The following is a 22,078-nucleotide window of genomic DNA, read 5'->3' on the forward strand; positions in this document are numbered from 1 at the left end:
CTAAAATCTTTAATAAATATTCTAAATCCATTGGGGTAGAATCTTTACAACTGCTTAGTGCACACAGCTTTTGGGTCCAGTGTGTGTGTACATGGAAGTAAGGTTTTTACTTATATTGCTGCAATTTATATCTTTGCTGGTTTTATTTTTTGCTGTTGTTGTTTCATTGTTTTAATAGTTGTGCGGGTAACTTTAAACATTCATTGTGGATATAATTCATCAATTTTAAACATAACATTGTTTAATTTTCTCGGATAACTGGATAATATATCATTAGATTCATATAAAATTTTAAATTATATATTTCTGGTGAATTTAAACTCATCACGATAAACTGAAACTTTTTGTTTATTATAGTGTTTTATTCTATAAATATTAATCTGACATTAATAGCCAATTCTGACATTATATTGTTTAGCATATCCTGGGTTAATTTTTTAACTTTATTTCATTTTAAAACATACATATGTAAATTTATACATTTATGTGTAAAATTTTACATATGTTTTATTTTCATCTTTTAAAAGAGCATATAGTTGGTTTTCTTTGGAATAATCCTTGTAGGTTAACCAGAGAATGTATTCTATTTAGAGTTAATATAATTTCCATATATGTTTGATAACTAGTATCATACTTTGTGCTTTGTGCTTTTTATGTGTCTTGCATATTCTAAATTTCTTTTTCTCTTCTTTTTTCCTTTATTTGGGTTTACTGAACATTTTCAAATTCATTTACTCCCCATCCACAGTATAGAATGTATTTACTCTATTGTTATCACTTTAGTTATCTGATAAATTACAATACACAAATCTCCTTACCAAAATGTAGATTTAATCAATCATGTCATTCTCCTACTAAACTAGAGAAGACTCTCCAAATACTGTATATAATTCACTTTCCTGGCATACATGTAACTGTTGTCATGTAATTTAATTCTCACTTTACTTTGGGCCACACAACAATTTAAATGCTGTTTATTTTATACAGTTAATATTTACTTAAATTTTCCCATATAGTTTCTACATTTAAAAAATTTTTCTTTAATCTCAAATCTACCATTTGAGATTTACTTCATTATTCCTGAGATACATTGTTTTACATTTCTTTTAGTGTGATCTGCTGGTGGAAAACTTTCTGATTTTTTCATTTTTTAATACGAAAATAGTTGTATTTTGCTTTATTTCTTGAAACATATATTTAATGGGTTTAGATTCTGCATTTAGAGTTCGTTTTTTAAAGGTGTCACTCCACTGGCATAGCTCTTCTATTTTTGCTGTTGTAAAATCATTCAAACTATATTATTTTCCAGTAATCTGTAAAATCTCCTTCCCTCCATCTCTCATCCCTAACTTTACATTTTTTTTTTTTTTTGGTTTTGAGTTTATGTTTTGCAGTGTTACTATAATACAGCTGGATGGGGATTATGAATTTTTTGTTTAGTTACTTAAAGTACTGTGGACTTGATGGCTCCATGGATTAGTACCTTTTATGAGTTATGTAAAATTATAAGTCACTATCTTTTCAAATAATAATTTTTGGTCTGATTTTCTCTCTCTCTCTTTCTTCTTCCAGAATTCCACATAGGTATATATATTCAGCTATCTCAAACTGTCCCAGATGTATCCCAACTTCTAATTTTCCATCTTTCATCTATTTATGTCAGAGTTCTAAAATTTTTCTTGTAGTGAATGAGAGACAACACACAACATAAATGATCTATCTTAGTGGAAGCCATCCTAGGCAAGCTGTCTAGATGACTTGTTAGCTGACTGCAGTCCCATGAGAAAGCCCAGCTGAGACTCAAAGAACTAACCTAGTCCAGCCCAAACTGCTAATCCACAGAATTATGAGCTAAAAAGATGATTGCTAAGACATTATGTTTAGAGTGATTTACTGTACACCAATAAGCAATTGCTACAAAATTCCCCAATCTCAATGACTTGAAACAATGTACAATTATTCTTTCTCACGTTATTATGGGTCTGCTTGAATGATATACTGGTGTGGCTCAGACTCAATTGATCATAGCTTTTTAGTCAGCTAGCAGGTTGGCAGAGAACTGACTGACCTAAGATGGCTTCATGCACATATATGGTAGCAATCTAGTTCTTAGTTAGAGCCATCAGTGACTAGGCCATGTGTATCTTGTCATCCAACAAGCTACTCTGGGAAAGACCACTGGGAAGGATTCCAATAGAGACATGTGTGCAAAGTCTCCTGAATCGTAAAACTGGAACAATGTCACTTCTGCTGCATTCTATAACGCAAAGCAAATCACAGGGATAGCCTATATTCAAACAATGAGGATACAAACTCCCCTGTTGTTACAAGAATTATGAATACACAATGGACACATAAGCTCAGAGTGAGTGTTAAATAACTAGAGCCATTTTGTAATCTAATGTGGTTTGCAATATTGCCAAAGTGAGAAATACAACTCAGGAAATTATTTTAAACATCTTTCCATTATAAAATTCTGCTTAATTCTGGTGTTAATCTTTACATTCATACTTGAGGAGTAAAAGTTTGTTCATTAAAACTGTATGCTCTTCCATATTCCCATCAATATCTGAATTGCTATTGAATGGTGTTGACTGACTATTCAGTATGCTGGTGTATGTAGAACACTGTGACAAAATTAGAGAGAGGCTGAACGTGTGCTGAGTTCATTAGCTCGTGATTTGAAGAGTCAATACATTAATATTAATTTTGGTCTTTATTACACACACCATTTCAAAAGTTGCAAATATAACTTTAAAAAGATATAAAAGATGGTTTGTTGAGAGCAGTAAAGAGCTAATATTTTATGATGTTTTGGAAGAAAATTATATCACATATGTGGCAGTTAGAGAAAATCTCACAGTGAGCCCTAGCAATTTTGAAAATGAAAACAGGAAGAGAACTGCAGGCTGCATGGGTACTGAATCTTTCAAAAGCCAATCAGTCATGGTATTTCTACTGCCCTTGACCAAACACTGCATTAATGAGAATGATCATTGAAATCCATGACATTTGCAGAGCTCTTTCACATACTTCCTCTTGCTTTATCCTGAGAACCATCTTTTGAGGAAGACACCATAGCATATTACAGATGATGAAACAGCCATTTTGAAACAAGTCTATAGCCAAATGAATACTTAAACTCAGGACTTCTCTCTTCTCCTTCAGTGCCTTTTTACTACATCAAGCTGCCTAAAAACTATGTCATTAAGATACTCAGGTAAGAAGAAAACATTGGGGTGGTAAGGCTTATTGTTTTGGAGTTGTTTAGAAAAATATCAGTGGTTTAGATTAAGAATCTCTTGTTCTGAATAACTTAACATATGCTCAGCCAATCACTGGGTTTTAAGACCCCAATGAGATATTTGGTGAAATGGAAAAGATATATCTAAAGCACTAAAAGGTATTTAACTTCCATCTTTATGAGTAAATCTATCCTGAATTCTTAGTATAACACAATTCAAGGAAAACATAAACACTTTAATGTTTCTTAGCTAGTGAAATATTGACAAGTTGCCTAGATTTCCTGTTGTCTGAACATTTTACATAGACTTATATGTATGAATGGATTCATTATATGTATAATTTTTGCATTTGCGTGTGTATATGACTTGCATGCTAACAAGGATTTGTTTAGTGGTGGTGTGTGATATATTTGTTGTTCAACTGCAGGTTATTTTAACTGTAAAAAGAACCGTGGGCCAGGCACGGTGGCTCACACCTGTAATTCCAGGACTTTGGGAGGGTAAGGGGGCCAGATCACTTGAAGACAGGAGTTCCAGACCAGCCTGGTCAACATGCCAAAACCCTGTCTCTACTAAAAATATTTTAAAAAATCAACTGGATATGGTGGCGCCCACCTGTATTCCCAGCTACTCCAGAAGCTGAAGCACGAGAATGTCCTGAACCCAGGAGGGGGAGGATGCAGTAAGCCGAGATCATGCCACTGCACTCCAGCTTGGGTGACAGAGCGAAACTCTGTCTTGAAAACAAAGACAAACAAACAAAAAAGAACAGTGATCAGTCAACTCTTAGGATGCATTATTTCAGCTTCTTACACCTAGCATTTTGTGCAGCTGAACAAAGTGAACTAAAAAAGAAGAAAAATAAAATAGCAAGAATTTTATATCATAGCAATCTAAACATAATATTTCAGACTCTTGATAATGTCTTTATGTCATTTGATTAAGCATTCTCTGCCTAAAATAAATCTATATATCATAGAAATTGATTTACTAATGCCCAATTTAATGTAAGAAGATTTAAAACACAGACTTGACGTATCTTTTTAAAATTCCCAGAAGTGTTAAAGGTAAAAATGTATGTGAGTCATGTAGTTAATCTAGATATTTTATTTAGTATAATGTGTCATAGTTTTGCATTTTGCAAAACCTTTTTTTTCTAGTGTATTCTACAACGGTGTAAGCATTACAAGTTAAGTATTCAAAGGTAATTTGAATTTTTAATGGGCAAGTTAACTTAGTTTTATCTGCTTAAACACTTTCGCATAATAAAATATTGATAATCATCACTTACATGAAACTTCATTCATCCATTTTTTTCTGTGTATAACAGGCCTTATCTGAAGTAGAAAATAGAAGGGAGTACAATCCTTGATTCCTCTCTTACTAGTTGTGAATTACTTTGGGCAAGTTGCTTTACCTAATTGTATCTATTTGTTTTCCATCTCTGAATTTAGTATAATAGGATTTTTTGAGGATTAAATGAGATATTATATGTAAATCATTCAATACAGCACTTAGCAATATAGTTCACAATTGTGTTATTATTGCTATATTTATGATCGTCCTCAGCCCTTCAATAAAGTTTAAATAGCCTTTGTACAGTTCTTCACTAGGCAGTATTTCAAATCTTAGGGTATGATGTCAGTCATAATCTGAAATTGAGGTTTTTATTGCAGTTATGGCTCTATCTTTAGATGGAAACACTAGTAGTTGATCTTACAATAATCTTCAAGAAAAAGAACATTTAAACAATAATTTCCATAGCGTCTAGAGTTTAGTTCAGTAAATCATATTACATACAGTTGCCCAAAGGGGGAAGGCTTCTAATTTACTATTTTAGATCAAGTTTTATTGAATTTTCAAAAGAATACCCAATCAAAAAAAATAAAAAATAAAAATGACTATTCTAGATAACAAAGATATGCTGTCCCAAACTTTCTGTAATAATGGAAAAGTTCTATATCTGTGATCAACACAGTTGTCATTAGTACTTTAAGTGTGCCTAGTGAGATTGAGAAACAGAATTTTTAATTTTACTTAACTTTAATTATTTTAAATCTGAACTTAAATAGCCACACATGTGGCCGGGGGTATACTGTATCAGATGGCACAGGTTGACAGTCTATTCCTGAATCAAGCCAAAGCATCAATGCACCAACTCTTAGCACCCTACTTTATTCTAATGTTGCCAACTCTTGACACCATATTCTATTACCAATTAAATAATTACATTGAATGATTTATGCTTTTGACATGATTTTAAAATTTATTAATATAGCTAAGTAAAAAAGGGTTCCCCGGAGAATCTTCAACCAGCCTGAGCACTGAGAGGATGGAGTGGGGCCTGAGGAAGCGCTCACCATTTGCAGAGGGTAGGAGCCTGGCCTCTCCTGTTCTTGAGTGGGGACCTGAGATTCAATCTGAGATGGGAGCCTGTTAACAGGAACCCTGCTTGCTTGGCTATGAGTCATTTTCCTTTTAGCCCAATAAATTCCATAACCCCTCACCCTTCAAAGTGTCTGCGTGCCTAATCTTTCTTGGTCTTGTGACAAGAATCTGGTTTTTTCCTACAAAACTATCTTGAGAAATACCAAGAAAACCAGCCTTCACACTAGATTCTACTTATGAGGATGCTCAATTTTTTAAGCATTCTCCTCTCTTCTCAGTAACAGACCACAAATGACATTTATCTCTTACCACACTATCAGGAATAAATGTGCTTTTCCTGAGCAATTGCTTTATTTTAACTTATGAACTCTATGATGAATTAAATTTTGTTGCTCTCTTTCCAATGCCTGATGCCTGTCCCAAATATAAGACACTCTTAGTGACAAAAATCAGAAAATGAAAATAATTTTCACACGAACTGACCCCAAACAGTATTGATACTTTCAAGTATTGTTATTTTTAAAATTAAAAATATTTAACATTAACATTTGATCATAAAATTGAAGAATTGTAAGCATAGGAGGCATTATTTGATGCAAACAAATGAAACCCCAGGAAATCTATAATTAGACTTTTTACCTCTCATGCTTTACCAGATTAACATGCTATAAAAGAAGTAACATTACATCTGTCGCAAATGACTATTTCAATTTAAGACTACAGAAGAATCTCCATTGCCTGTTTACTAGATAATTACTGGGTCATACGTTAACTGTATGTTTAACCTCTAAAGAAATGTCCATGGCCAGGCATGGTAGCTCATGCCTATAATCCCAGCACTTTAGGAGGCCAAGACAGGTGGATCACGAGGTCAGGAGTTCAAGACCAATCTGGCCAACATAGTGAAACCCTGTCTCTACTAAAAATACAAAAAATTAGCCAAGTATGGCGGTATGCACCTGTAATCCTACTCAGGAGGCTGAGGCAGGAGAATCATGTGAACCCGGGATGTGGAGGAGCAGGGAGCTGAGATCGCACCATAGCACTCCAGCCTGGGCAACAGTATGAAACTCCATCTCAAAAAAAAAAAAAAAAAAAAAAAGTCCACACTATTTTTCAAGGGATCTGCATCATTTATCATTTCCACCAAGAGTATATATGGAATCCAGTTTTTTATATTCTCACTAAAACATGTTTTTATCTGTTTTTGATCAAAACTATCCCATTGACTGTTAAGTGGTATCTCATTGTGGTCTTCATTTGCATTGCCATGATTGCTAATAATATTGAGCATATTTTCATGTGCTTATTAATCATTTGTATATCTTATTTGGTGACTTGCCTTCTCAGATCTTTTGCCCATTTTGAATGTTTTTCTGAAGGAAGAAAACAAGGGTTAGAAACATTAAGTCAGCTGCCCAAGTTTATGCAGGTAATGAATCAAGTATAATATAACTTCTCTGAAACTCAATGTGCTCTTAGGATCTGAGGTCTGAAGGACTACATTTATTCTATTCATCAACTACTTCCCAATTATTAACATACTTGAACAGAAGACATTCATATTTCTGGAAATGTTTTCTACATTAAAGAACAATTTTGTGTTTAATAGCAGCAAATACTGCACTATTTTCATTATGAAAATAAGTCTACCAACTCAAAGTCTCCAAATGATAAACTAAAAATTAATACAAATAGTTTTTTCAGATTTCTCAGAAGAAGGAAGTGGTGATGATATGTTTGCATTAGGGCAAATACAAAGGGCAAGTAAGTGTGTGCAGTTAGAAAGGAGGTTTCACTTGATTCCCTTCAAATTCTTGTTTCTCCTAGGCAATGAGGACTTAGAGAAAACACGGTTAGGTAAACATGAATACTCAAAATGGGACACCTTTCTCTTCAGTACAAACTCCTATCAAAATCTTTTCCCATCTTTGGGAATTGTAATGATCTTTAATCTTTCTGAAAATCAGCTTGTTGAGCTGAAAGCTTTTAGGATAAGAAAAAATGCCCTCCCAAGAAATGTCAGCATAGCCCAAGTGTCAGAAAGAGAGCAGGGTGCAAAGCAGAATGTGTGAAGGTGATTAGATAATAGAGACAGGTCCTGGAAGCCACACTCATGAAGGACGGAAAAAAGAAATAATTTTCTATTCCAAAACTGGGTTGTTAACGTTTTGCCACAGAGCATTGCGTTTCTCATTCCACTCACTGGCAGCAAATTTTGCTGTATGTCATTCTGGACTGTTAAAAAAAAATGTGATCCCTTCTGTTATAAATCTAAGCATGTCAATCATATTTTATTAAACTTAGCAGCAGCAATATCTTCTAGCATGGTATCAGTCCATCTCTATTTAAGATTTTTTTTTTAATTTTTTTTTTTTTTACCATGGGTTTTGAGTTACCAGAAAGCATTAGAGCTCTATATTTGTGTGACACTTCTGGAACCTCATATTTCCAAAATGTATTATGCTGTATGATGTGAAGCAAAGTTAAATAGGGAATGAATTTATTCATGAGGGAAAAGAGGTTAGGGTAACTTGAATAGATCATGCAATCTAGAGTTAAATAAAGATAGAAAGGATGCAAATCCATGGTAAATGCTTATTAATGTTTTTGTGATCAGGTTATAAAGAATATTAGTTTTGCCTGTCAGCATGAAAGATAATCATGTGAATTATGGGAAACTCCTCTTGAGTTTTTAACTCTTTATCTTCCAGATTTTGTGTATAATTTATCTATGATATTTTCCGTTGTACACTAATCTTTCCTTTCTTAGCCTTTTTCAATTATAGCTAACTATATGTAAAAATAGTATTTTAATAAATAGTGCATAATTTATGAGGCCGAGGCGGGTGGATTAACTGAGGTCAGAAGTTCAAGACCAGCCTAGCCAACATGGTGAAACCTCATTTCTACTAAAAAATACCAAAATTAGCCGGACGTGGTGGCAAGTGCATGTAATCCCAGCTACTCAGGAGGCTGAGGCAGGAGAATCACTTGAACCAGGGAGGCAGAGCTTGTGATGAGCTGAGATCATGCCACTGCATGCCAGCCTGGGTGACAGAGAGAGACTCCGTTTCAATAAAGCAAAAATAAATAAAATATGTCAGGCAATTTGCTGATCTGTTGCAATGTAGTGCTTTACTTAACATTCCCAGCAACTCAATGATGTAGATAATGCTGTTACTCAGTTAATAAGATAACCCAAGGTTACAGCAGATAGCAACTTACCTCCATGGTAAATAAGACCACTACTAGATTGGATTCATTTTAACTAGTAATAGTTCCTAATCACATTCTGGCCATGTATATAAAGATTCCTCTAGAAGTTTTCACCTTGCAGTAGAAACGATCTGATATTAACTATACTGCAGTTATCAAGAACCACTACAAATAGCACTCTATTATAATTGTCTAATTGTTTGACTCTTTTTCCCTCAAAGGATATCACATTTAGGTGGGCCAGAATGGCATGTTGTTCTCAATTGTATCTTGAAATTGAACACAGTAATGGTAAGTATTAAGCATTCATTGACAAAACAATTTTAAAAGAAGCACTGATGAAGGGCATGAGCAACTTCATGTCGACTCTATCACACCCTGTCCTTCCCCCAACATGTTGTTCCTATTTGACAAGACTTCTGTGTGTCATAAGATCAGTTTCTCCCTTTTAATGCTTGATTTTCTCCTGAGATCTGTATTTCTCCCAATACCCTGGAAGCTAGGGTAAAACAGTAAAATTCTATGAAATGCATTTTAGATCATAGCCCCTTTAGTTAAAACCATTGTTTAAGATCCTACCCAAAGGAAGTTACTTGGAATTACAACGAGCACCTTTCAAAGTTGGAAGTATTACTGCTAGTTTGAATCCTCTGTAGTCATTTATCTTCTACCAGTTTAACCAAGACAAAGTTCACTTGCCACCATATTATGGTGGCCAATTATATTTCCAGTTCAATTTCTCAGCTTTGATCTTATTCAGTCTCATTTCCATTTCCATGAAAGTTTACAAATGTAATCTTAGTACTTATACAGAGGATCTGAGTGACATACATTTTCAAGTACATTAATATTTTTGCTGAAAATGGATCAGCATACATTGAATGGCTCTATTCTTTTTTTTTGAGATGGAGTCTCCCTCTGTTGCCAGTGACGCCATCTTGGCTCACTGCAAGCTCCGCCTCCTGGATTTACGCCATTCTCCTGCCTCTGCCTCACAAGTAGTTGGGACTACAGGCGCCCGCCACCACGCCTGGCTAATTTTTTGTGTTTTTAGTAGAGATGGGGTTTTACCATGTTAGCCAGGATGGTCTTGATCTCCTGACCTTGTGATCTGCCTGTCTCGGCCTCCCAAAGTGCTGGGATTACAGGCGTGAGCCATCACACCCGGCCTGAAAGGATTTATTCTAACTAGAGTCAAGCTTTAGAAACAGTGGATTTTACACTTTCCTTTTAAAATACTTTAATTGAATCTAAAAGGAGTGAGTTCAAAAATAAGAATTAATTTTAAAACGCATTTAATGAGAAAATAAATTCCATTACTAAATTTAAAATGTTAAGATAATGATTTGCTACTCAGTTCATCATTTTTTTTTTTGTTTTGACTCAATCTTTTGGTTTAATTAGCTTCTTTTTTTAAAAATTCCTAAATTGAATTTTATATTATACTTATACAAGTCCAGCCTGCAGATATAATGAATGCAATAATGGATCTATTTGTAGATAAGAATTACTCTGTGTATGCTTTTAAGATTTATTCAGGATAGTTAGAAATAATTACTGAGAAAGAAAAAGGAAAAATTACAAAAACTATTAGAAAAGTGAACTTACATAGTGAGTACATGTGTGTGCATGTGTTCATGTATGTGGACGTGTGTTATTGTATATGAAGAGGTTCTTGTGATTCAATTGTGGAATTTAAAGGTAATATAGCATTTTAGATGTATTTGGCTGCTTGTTTTTTTTCTATTAGTGGTTTGGGAAATTTTTCAATTTATTCAGATTAAAAAATTGGGCTTAAAGTGACTTAGAATCTTCCTATTATAATGTGTTATTCATTTGAGAATTTATTGTTTAAGGTGGTGACACATTGTTTATTATATTAATTGTCATGGAAACTAATTTTACTATCACAATATAGAAACCAGCCAAAAATTACTAATTTAAGGATAAATAAAATATTTAGTTTCATTACTGAGACTCTAAGCTTTTTACTGCTGAGCTCAAATCTTAGCTATTAAGACACAGAAAATAGATGATAATAGAATTTTCCCTTCTAACATTATATAGACTAGAATGTCGACTCCACAAAATTGATTTCTCAACTTAATTTTACATTAGTCCCCCAACATATTTTAATTAATTTTTAAATTTTACTCTGTAAATACTTAAACTTTTATAGCATTAACATCAACTAATTTTNTAATGTAAAGTGAAAATAAACCTATAAAAGATTAAAATTAAGAATCATGTAATAAATTAAATATCTATGGGAGAAGATAATTATTATATTCTAAGATATAGACTGAAACAAATAACCAAAATTGAGTACATAGCAAAATTTGAGTTTTCCAATAACCAAGTAAAAGTGGAAAATCCTAGTTACTTAATTTTTGTAGTCCCATTTATGTGATACATGGTAATTCATTAGAAAGACATTGTACCATTTTTGTAACCTGAGAACATTGATCTTTTGGCCCATTGTGTAAGCATAGCAAATATTCCTATACTCAGTGACTTATTGTTTTAAATGATTTACATTTATTTAACTCATGAATCTGAAAGTTTCCTAGCGATAGTTTGATGTAAGCTAGGTGCAATGGAGTAGCTCTGCTGACCTTAGCTTGATTTGGCTGACTAACTTCGGGAATGTTCTTTTCTGATGGCAGAGATGCAACCTGAACTTCTAAGTGCTTTTTAAAGCTGTATTTGTACTATGTCTGCTACGAGCACATTAGCCATAGCAAGATACATGATCTAGCCCTAGTTAAAGAATGGGAAACCCCCTCACACAACCCCATAGTGGGAGATCACTACAAAAATACATGGAGAAAGGTATGCATGTCTAATCATGTTACTGGAAGAGGACAGAGAATTACAATAGCAATCGTATATACCACAACCATGTCCTGTCATCCACTTAACATTTACTGAGAAATTAATATGTTGCAAAAACTATACATGTGCAGAGGATACAACTAGGAGTCAAATGCAAATTTCTCTGGCCTCACAGAGCTAAACTTTTATGCGAGGGAAAGAGAAAATAAAATATACAAGTAAAACATATACTTATTAGATAATGACCAATACTGCAGAAAACACTATAAAGCAGGAATGAGAAATAGGGAGTATTGAGAGGTAATATTTTAAATAGAATTATGAGTGAAAGACACATTGAGGAAGGAATATTTCACTAAAGACCCAAAGGAGGTGAGGGTACTACTAATATAGATTACTGAGATTTCAGGAAATAATCTAAATTGAGAGAGAATTAAATGAAAAGTACGCCCAAACTGATGCCAGTCTACTTATGCAAAGACGGGGAGTAAGTAGGAGATGTGAAAAGTAAGAGTGAAAGGGAAAACAACGTATCTCTATACAGTGGCTTTATAAACCACCATAAAGACTTTGATGTTTACTCTGAATGAGAGCAAAGGCAATAAAGGTTTTTGTGGCATGATCAGATATAAGTTCTAACAGGCTTATTCTGCTGGTTCTATCGAGCGTAGAGCATGGGCAGGCAAAGGAGTGGCAGGGTGTCAAAAATTATTGCAATAATTTAGATGAGGTAGGATGATGGCTTGGAGCCTTGGTGCAGAGCCATAATGTGATGGTGGTGAGAAATTGTCCAAGTTTGAATTTCTTTTAAGGAAGCATTGACAGGAGTGGCTAATGGATTGATTGTAGCTAAGAGAAATAAAAAAACCTGCCTTCAAATTTTTGGTCTGAGCAACTATAATGTCTAAGTGACCATTACTAGAAATGGAAAAAGTGTGGAAAGTATTGGGTATTAAATGATGACCAGGAGCTTGACTGCGGACATTTATTAAAGCGGAGATGCCAAGTAAGCAGTCCTATATGCTAGCCTAAATGTTCCTGAGGAGGTGTGATGTAACAATGCAAATAGTTGAGTTATCACCATGACATCTAAGGATGCTTAAAACAATGAGTATGCAGGGCATGGTTCTCAAATACAATTTTACCAGTACAATATATTAATCCATTACATTTAAGTAAACAAATATGTACTGTTTACCCACTCTATTTAAGACTGTGCTAGGCTCAAAGTACCTATAATATCTAGTATACTACCTTACAGTTCTTAGGTGTCTTATAAGGGATCCATAATTTTGTTTAAGCCTTAACCAAGTGGCTTGGAGTTAAGAAAGGATTTCTGTTGCAACATTGGAAATATAAGTAGGATAAAGCTATAGAAACCAAACTGAATGAGCTAAGAAAATATAATGATGATCTGATGAAAGGATCTCACTAAGCATGCAGATGCCGAAGGCCCACTCCAACTCAAAGGATTCCCGACTGGAGCTTGAGGTGTGCAGATTGCTTAAGCTCAGGAGTTCAAGACCAGCTTGGGCGACATGGCAAAATCCCACCTTTACAAAAAATTCAAAAATTACCAAGGCATGTTGGTGCACACCAGTAGTCCCAGCTACCTGAGAGAATCACCTGAGCCTGGGAGGTAGAGGCTGCAGGGAGCCATGATCACGCCACTGTACTCCAGTCTGGGTGACAGAGAGAGACACTGTCAAAAAAAAAAAAAAAAAAAAAAAGAAAGAAAGAAAGAAAATGGTCACAGGTTTATGTTCTATGGCCAAGAGTCTATAACGCTAAGTGGTCTGGGAGTCATCAAACTTGATCCTAGAGTTTGTATATCACAGTATTTTAGCAGAGCTGGACTGAGAATACCCAAATCTGACAGCAAAGTCAAGCAAGGCACAGGGATGAACAAGGATTATTAATTGGTATAGGATTCCAGAAGGCACCATTCAAGTCACTTGAGAGACATCGTAAACGCAGTCTCAAGAAAACTAGCCCATTCTAGTCTCTTACTTAAAGTTCAGTCTCTGAAACACTTGAGATTTCCCTCTGATTGTCCTTTCTCCAATTACAGAGTGCTATGATATTTCACTTCTATTTAAAAAGCTATAACGCCCTCTTGCTCCTACTTCAACACACAAGTCAGGACAGCAGGAGTGATTAAGTTGGTGTGTGTTTTACAGATAAGTATGGATTTTGAACTAATCTGTACATAGGGATATTTGGTCAGGGCTGAAGATTTAATTGAATTTGGCATTCATACAGTTAGTTTGGTTTGTTTACTTTCTTGTATCATTAGCAAACTTATTAAAAAGGAGATACAAATAAACTTTGCGCCAATTACATAAGAAAATAATTGGATTTTATTAACCCAGGAACTCAGGCAATCAATTAAGGCAGGGGTACTCTGGTCTCAGTCACCTCATTATTCTTTATATGCTAATTAACCACAAATACTAATGGATTGTTTAGAAATGAGACACTTTATTGCATTAAACAACATGTAAAAGCTCTTAAAGTGGCAATGTGGGTTTCCTTGAAAAAAAAAAAGAAAACATATTTTTGCTGAATGAGGTGTTTGCTTTAAAGTAGAAAACCTCTTTCTGAGCTATGATAATGGGTTCTTTTTAAATTCTTGCCAAATAAATAACTTTTAACAAATGGCCCTTTCAAGTTTCAAATGTGACAATTTTAATTGGATTATAAACTAAAAAGAGAAAAAGAGATCAAATATAGGTTCAAAGTCCATCTATTAAAGTTACTACCTAAATGGTAATACGCAAGACTGCCTTTGCCACTTCTCTGTGCCTCAGCTTCTTCACTGTAAACTGGGGGTGCTCATATTAGCATTGGCTGTGAAAATTCTGGTGAGGGGAAAACGACAATGTATGTAAAATTACTGGCACATATTAGGTGCTCCATAAATGTTGCCTTTTTTCTTTTCTCCCTCTTTTTCCCAAGTTTAGGATGCACCCCCTTCATGTTGTAGTTGGCAAGAGACACTTTCGAGATTTTCATTCTTAAAACAACAGTGTTGTGGTTCTTCAGTATGATCAAGTCTATTAATCATGAACCAACTGTACAAATATAAAGATTATCTAGAACCTGTGGCTATTTTACTTTATTCTTCTATCAAATATTTCTTTGTTACCTACCAAGTACCAACATTGCATGGAAAACCTCATTCTGAGGGTTGATAAATACTGGCATATTTCTGCCCTATTTGAGCTTATACCTGAGTTAATAAGTTAGATGATTTTTTAAAACTTATAATAAATGTTTTGATATAGGAAAGTGTATCAGGGTCTTTTTGAAATCCTGTCTCCTGTGCCGTTACCTGGAAACTCATTCTAGGCAGTAAGATGGAACAATTGCAAGGCTGATTTTAAATGTTATCCTTATCCCCCGAATCACAGAAATTTACTGCCTCTCATCTAATGTCTGAAACCACTTGTTCTATGTTTTATTTTATTTGCTACATGATTACAGTGTGAGGAAAATTGCTGTAGAAATCACTGCTTTATGTGTGAAAATGGACATGATTTATTTAATATTCAGTTAGACACTAGGGAGGGGCTTCAAGATGTTTGACTAGAGGCATTTCACCTTGCATCCTCCACTTAACCAAAATGCTGGATGGGACAATCACACTTCGAATACATTATCCAAGAGAAGATGCTGGAATTCAACAGAAAAGTGACAGGAAACCCCAAAAGCAAGGAAAGAGAAGGAAGAAAAGCAGCCCACTTGGCTGGGATCATCTCAGAGCTAAAAATGGCTTCTCAACATGAGGAAAAGGTAAGTTAAAGATCTCCAGTGGCCCATATCCCCACCGGGGATTTGTGTGATCCTGGCCATGGGAGAACCCCTGGACCCTCCTAAGCCCTGAAAACAACATATGGAGCAGGCAGGAGTCTGTCGGACAGAACTGCTCCAGGGAGGCAGCTCTTGCTGGGTCCCACATCCTTTCTGAAACCTAAGTGGCTAGAGTGAGGTACCATTTTGCATTCTAGCTTTTAAAAGAATGCACACTGTGCTAGGGCCCAGTGGTGCCAGGACTAACGCACTAGGGAAACTCATGCTGTTACTGTTGGGATGAGGGCACAAGCGGAGAATGAGCTCTCAAAGCTGGGGCTGAGAAGTGAGCAAGCACCCTGGGGACTTAGACAGGGATGCCAGGGGCCACAGGTTGTTTCTGGATCTTAGTTGTGAGCTGGCCAGGGACTCCTGCAGCTGGGATTGAGGTGCAAACTAGGTATGGGCTACTGCCTGCCACCAGGGCTGGAGCATGAGAGGGACAGGCATTCCCTACCCTCCAGCCCAGGCTGTGGCCACTGAGGCAGGCGCTACCCTTTCCAGTGGTAGTTCATTCACACATTCCTCCTAGGGCCTGAGGATGGTCCAGTCCTGGTCACCATGGCTGGTACCTACTCTCACCACTGGAGGGCCTGAACATTAGTCAGCCTACCTGGTTTTGGTTTTTACCATCCTCTACTCAGCTTCAAGATAGAGCACATAGCTGCGGTTCTGGGAGGATTGTCCAAACCAATCCACCATTTGGGTCACCTGGGCACTTTTCTCCAGGCCTGAGGTTGGGCCTAAACTTCTCACTGCTACTATCTCAGCTGCACCAACCTGTAAGAAACACTTGTGGGCCTGAAGAGTGGCCCACCCAGCCCATGGCAGCCACTGCCAACTCAACACACAAGGCTCAAGACTCACAGAATCATCAGGCCACTGCTAGTGCCATCTGTCAAGCCACAACAGCTTCCCAGGGTCCCAAAACCTGCCGACACGCCAGATTCACTCTGACCACTACTGACACCTGAGCAGCCCAGTAATCACCAACACCAGTGACAGCATACACTGCCCTAGGGCACAAGGACAGGTATGCTCAGCCCCCTGCTGACACCATGAAAGCCTGAAGACTGGCCTACATGACAACCCAGTCCGCTGCATAACTTCGCCACAGCCTCCTCTAATAACTGCACCCTAACCCACCAGAGAAATCACAGATACCACTAATTCAGTTTATAACCAAAGAAGTAATTCAAAGATTACACTACTGCACACAACCAGAATAAAAGCCAAAGTGCCCTACTTAACCAACACCAAAGGTACATCTTCAGGAAAGTCCTCCTCTATGATAGTACATTTAAAAATATGAAGAAGTGACTTTATACCACATGTGCATAAACCAACAGAAGGACACATGAAAAAACAAGGAAATATAACATCTTCAAAGCAACACCGTAGTTATCCAGCAGTAGGCAAATATTGCTATATTTAAGGAAGTTCTTCAGGTAGAAATGAAAGGACACTGATTGCTGACATGAGAACATATGAAACTATGAAACTCACTGGTAAAGATAAATATATGGTCAAATTCAGATACCCTGGTATTGTAGTGATTAAGTGTAAATTATTTATACCTCTAGTATGCATGTTAAAAGTCAAAACAGTAAAATCAACTACAGCTACAATTATTTTGTTGAGAAATACACAACATAAAAGGATGTAAAGTGTTACATCAAAAATATAAATTTTGTGGGGAGGTAAAAGTACAAAGTTTTTGTATGGGATTAAAATTAAATTAATTGGCTTAAAATGGTCCAGTACAACTGTAAGATGTTTTTATGTAAGTTTCATGGTAGTCACAAGGCCAGAAATGTATATATAGCATATACACAAATGATAAAGGGAATGGATTCACAGATTAGCCCTATAGAAAATCAATACCAATTCTTGAATAGTTAGAAATTTAACACACTGTTTACATATGAAACTTACTCCAAACTACAATAAATTATGGTTTCTTGAGGTATAATGATAGGCTATTTATTTGGGATCTATTTTTCTCTAATTTTAGTGTGGGCATTTATTGCTATACACTTGCCAGTTATAACTGCATTGGCTGCATCCTATAGGTTTTGGTATTCTGTGTTCCCATTGGCATTTGTCTCAAGTTGTTTTTTAATTTCCCTTTTGATTTTTTCTTTGAATCATTGATTTTTCAGGAGAATGTTACTTAATTTCTACCTGTTTATGAATTTTTCAAAATTTCTCCTCTTGTTGATTTCTACTTTCACAATATTGTACCTGAAAATCATAGTGACATCATTTTAATATTCTTAAATTTTAATATTCTTAAATCTTTCATATTCTTAAATCTGTTAAGAATTATTTGATGCCCTACTGTGGTCTGTCCTGGAGAATGCTTCATGTACACTAGATAAGAATATATATTCTGCTGCTATTGGATGAAACGTTCTTTATACGTCTGTGGGATAGATTTTGTCTAAATTGTAGTTCAAGTCTAGTATTTCTTTGTTAATTTTGCATCTGGTTGATCTATTCATGATTGAAAGTGGAATATCCAAGTTCTTTGTTATTATTGTATTGTTATCCATTTCTCCTTTCTTGTCCATTAATATTTGCCTTATCTATTTAGGTGCTATTATTTTGGATGCATATATATTTATGATTGTTATAACTTCTTGATGATTTGACCCATCTCATTAACTAGTAAACGTTTATTTCTCTTGTGATAGTTTTTGCCTTAAAATCTATTTTATCTGATATACATATTGCCACCCCGGCTCTCTTTTGGTAGTTGTTTGCATGGAATGCTTTCTTCCATTTACATTTAGCCTATGTGTGTTCTAAAAGTTAAAGTGGGCCTCTTGTAGGCAGCATATAGTTAGAATTTTTTTTTTATTCATTCAGCCACTCCATATCCTTTGAAGAATGTAAGCCATTTACATTAAAAACTGTTATTGATATATAAGGAATTACTACTGCCATTTTGTAACTTATTTTCTAGTTGTTTTGTAGAACCTCTCTTTCCTTCTTCTGTGGTCTGCCTTTGTGATTTGCTGATTTTCTGTACTGCTAAGCTTTTAATTCTGTTCCCTTTATCATTTATGTATGCGCTATGTTGTTTTGTTTTGTTGCTACTATGAAACTTTTGTAAAACATCTTATAATCTGATAAAAATTTAATTTTGGTCACATACAAAATCTCTGGACTTCTACTGTCCTCCTAAAATTTGTATTTTTGATGTTACAATTTATATCCCATTCTCTCCTGGCTTACAAGTTTTTTTGTTTTGTTTTGTTTGCTGAGGAGTCTACTGAGAGTCTAATAAAAATTCCTTTGTATATGACATGTTGTCTTCTTTTGATGCTTTTATAATTCTCTGATGATAATATGCCTCAGTGATGACCTCTTTGAGTTGAACTTGTTTGCTGACTTTAAGGCTTTATAGACCTGGATGTTCGTATCTCTCCCAAGACTTGAGAATTTTTCAGCAATTATTTCATTAAATAAACTTTCTGTACTTTTTTTTTTTTTTTTTTTTTTTTCTCTGTCCTCTGGAACTTCCATAATGCAAAAATTTATGTTTTCACTTAATGGGGTCCCATAAGTCCAATAGGCTTCCTTTATGCTTTCTCATTATTTTTCAAATTTTTCTCTCTAGGTAATTTTAAGGGAGTGGTCTTAAAGTTTACTGACTGTTCTTTCTACTTAATCTAGTCTGCTGTTGAAGCTCTTGGTTGTCCTTTTTATTTATTTCTATTGAATTACCCAAGGTTGACCCCAGTGGCTCACATCTGTAATCTCACTGTTTTGGGAGGCCGAAGCAGGAAGATCACTTGAGCCCAGGAGTTTGAGACAAGCCTCGGCAATACAGTGAGACTCATCTCTACAAAAATATAATTTAAAAAAACAAAGAATTCTTCACGTCCAAGGTTTCTTTTAGGTTCTTTTTGATTATGTATGTTTCTTTGTTGAATTTCACATTCAGATTATGAATTGTTTTTCCTGATTTCCTTGAATTGTCTCTGTGTATTTTTTTTTTTGTATCTTGCTGAGTTTCTTCAAGATCATTATTTTGAATTTCTTTTCTGACTATTTGTAAATTCTCTTGTCTTTGAAACCAGTTACTGGGGAATTATTTTATTCCTTTGGTGGAAAGCAGAGTGCTACAGGTTTCAATTCAATTGGCAAAGCGGCCTAGTTCAACCAAGGCTCTATTTCACTGCAGTGTGGGTTGTGGAATCAGCGCAGCCCTGGCAAGAAACCTGTTCATTTAGCACAAGGCTTCTACTCTCCAGGGGGCAGAGCACCATGTCAGCTCAGGCACCAGAGTGTGACTGCTCTTCTTGCCCAAGGCACCAGTTTCCTGGGAGGGCAGGGTACTACCTCAACTCTTGCACTAGGGGCTGTAGGTTCTCTAGATGGACAAGACACCCATTCAAGAAGGTAGGTGCCACTTTCACGCAAGTGCTAGAAGGTGTGACTACTTTTCTTGGCCAATGTATATATTCCCTGGGAGGTGGGGCATCACGTCGGCTCAGGCAGAGAAGCGCAGGGGCCAGCAAAAATTGGAACGGAGAAGATTGAGTGACTTTATGGCAGCTTGTCCTCAGGGGGCAAGGTGTAGCAGCTGCTCAACTTAAGGATGGTGGGTCGCTGGGCAGGTGGGTTCAGAGTTGACAGAGTCTTTGGAATGTAAAGGTAAAGTGGCTACTCTCTTCCAAGGCAGAACACAATCACTGTGGCTCTGCTTCTAAGGTGGCACAACACAATAGCAGCTTGGGCTGTGGTGGAAGAGGCACAGCATTGGCTCCTTTTTTGTTCGGAGCATAGCCAGGTGGACTCTGGGAAACATCTCACTTGGGCTCAGTGTACATGAGGAATGCAGGAGTCTTTAAAGACTGTTGGTGTCTGCAATGGTGATGAAATCTGCTGAGTTCCTGTTTAGCTTTTCTCCTCAGGGAGTAGTCCCTCCTGGTTCCAAGCTGATCCTGACTTTGGGTTTCGTGAAAGTAGTAAAATGTTTTATTACCTTCCCTATGCAGCCATCCAGTTTTTCTTTGCTCCTCAGAATTTCTGCTACTTCTCTGCTGTATGCTGGCACTGTACTTTACTTTCACCAAATGTAGTTGTTTATTCATAGCTTTGTTTGTTTTTATTGGGGAAGATGAGTAGTAGGAACTTCTAGTTGGACATCTTGTTGAACTTATTCCACATTTTCTTTATCCCTTCATCCCTTGATAGACACTTAATTTGTTTTCATATCTTTACGATTGCAAATAATAGTGCAGTGAATAATGGAGTGCCGATATCTCTTTGGGATCATGATATTATTTTCTTTTAATATATACCTAGAATTGAGATTGCTTGATCATGTGGTATTTCTATTTTAAAATTCTTGAGGATCACACATAATGTTTTCCATGGTGAATTTACCAATTTACATGCCCACCAATGATTCCTTTTCTCCACATGCTCACCCACACTTGATGTCTTTCCACTTTTTTTGTAATAGCCATTGTAAGAGGTGTAACATAATATCTCATTGTGGTTTTCATTTGCATTTACCCAATGAATAGTAACATTTAACACCTTTTGATATAACTGTTGGCCATTTTTTAATGCCTTTTTTTGTAAAAATAAAAATCTATTTTAGTTCTTATCCATGTTATAAACAGGTTTTTTTTTCATTTAAATTGTGTAAGTTCCGTATATATTTTATATCTTAATGACTTATCTCATATATTTCCTCCCAGTTCATAGGTTGCCTTTCATTTTCATCTTCTATTTTGTCAATTGTTTCCTTTATTATGCAGAAATTTTTTAGTTTGATGTAGCCCCACTTATGTTTTTGCTTTTGTGGCCTATACTTTTGTTGTCATATTCAAAAACCAGTATCAACAATTTAAAGGAGCTTTACTACTATTTTTTTTCTAGGAGACTTATGGTTTCAGGTTTCACTTTGGTCTTTAATTCAGCTTGATTTAATTTTTGTGAGTGTTATAACAGAGGTATCCAATTATTTCTTTTGACTGTGGATATCCAGTTTTTCCACATTAAAGAGACTACTCTTTTCCCATTGACAATGCATAGTGCCTTTTTGAAGATTCATTGACTGTACAAGGAAGAATTTATTCTTGAGCTGTGCACTTCATTCCGTTGGTCTATATGTCTACTTTTATGCCAGCACAATACCATTTTGATTACTATAGCTTTGTAATACAATCAGAAAAATGATAATTATGAAGTATGATGCCTCTGACTTTATTCCTGTTCAATATAACTTCAGCTATTCAAAGTCTATTGTAGTTCCATACAAGGTTTAAGATATTTTTTGTTCTATTTCTGTGAAAATGCCTTTGGAATTTTATATGGATTGCATTTAATATGTATATTCCTCTGGATAATATGAAGATGTTAATATTAATTCTTCCAACCCATGGACACAGAAGAGTTTTTCATTTATCTGTGCTTCGCTTATTAATGTGTATTTTATTTATCAATTTATTTTATCACTGTTTTGTAGATGACCCTGTATTATTTCCCCTCCTTAGTTAAATTTATTAAGTATTTTA

This window comes from Rhinopithecus bieti, unplaced genomic scaffold (genome assembly GCF_001698545.2).
Source record: "Rhinopithecus bieti isolate Rb0 unplaced genomic scaffold, ASM169854v2 scaffold_32518, whole genome shotgun sequence".
Classification (NCBI taxonomy): domain Eukaryota; kingdom Metazoa; phylum Chordata; class Mammalia; order Primates; family Cercopithecidae; genus Rhinopithecus; species Rhinopithecus bieti.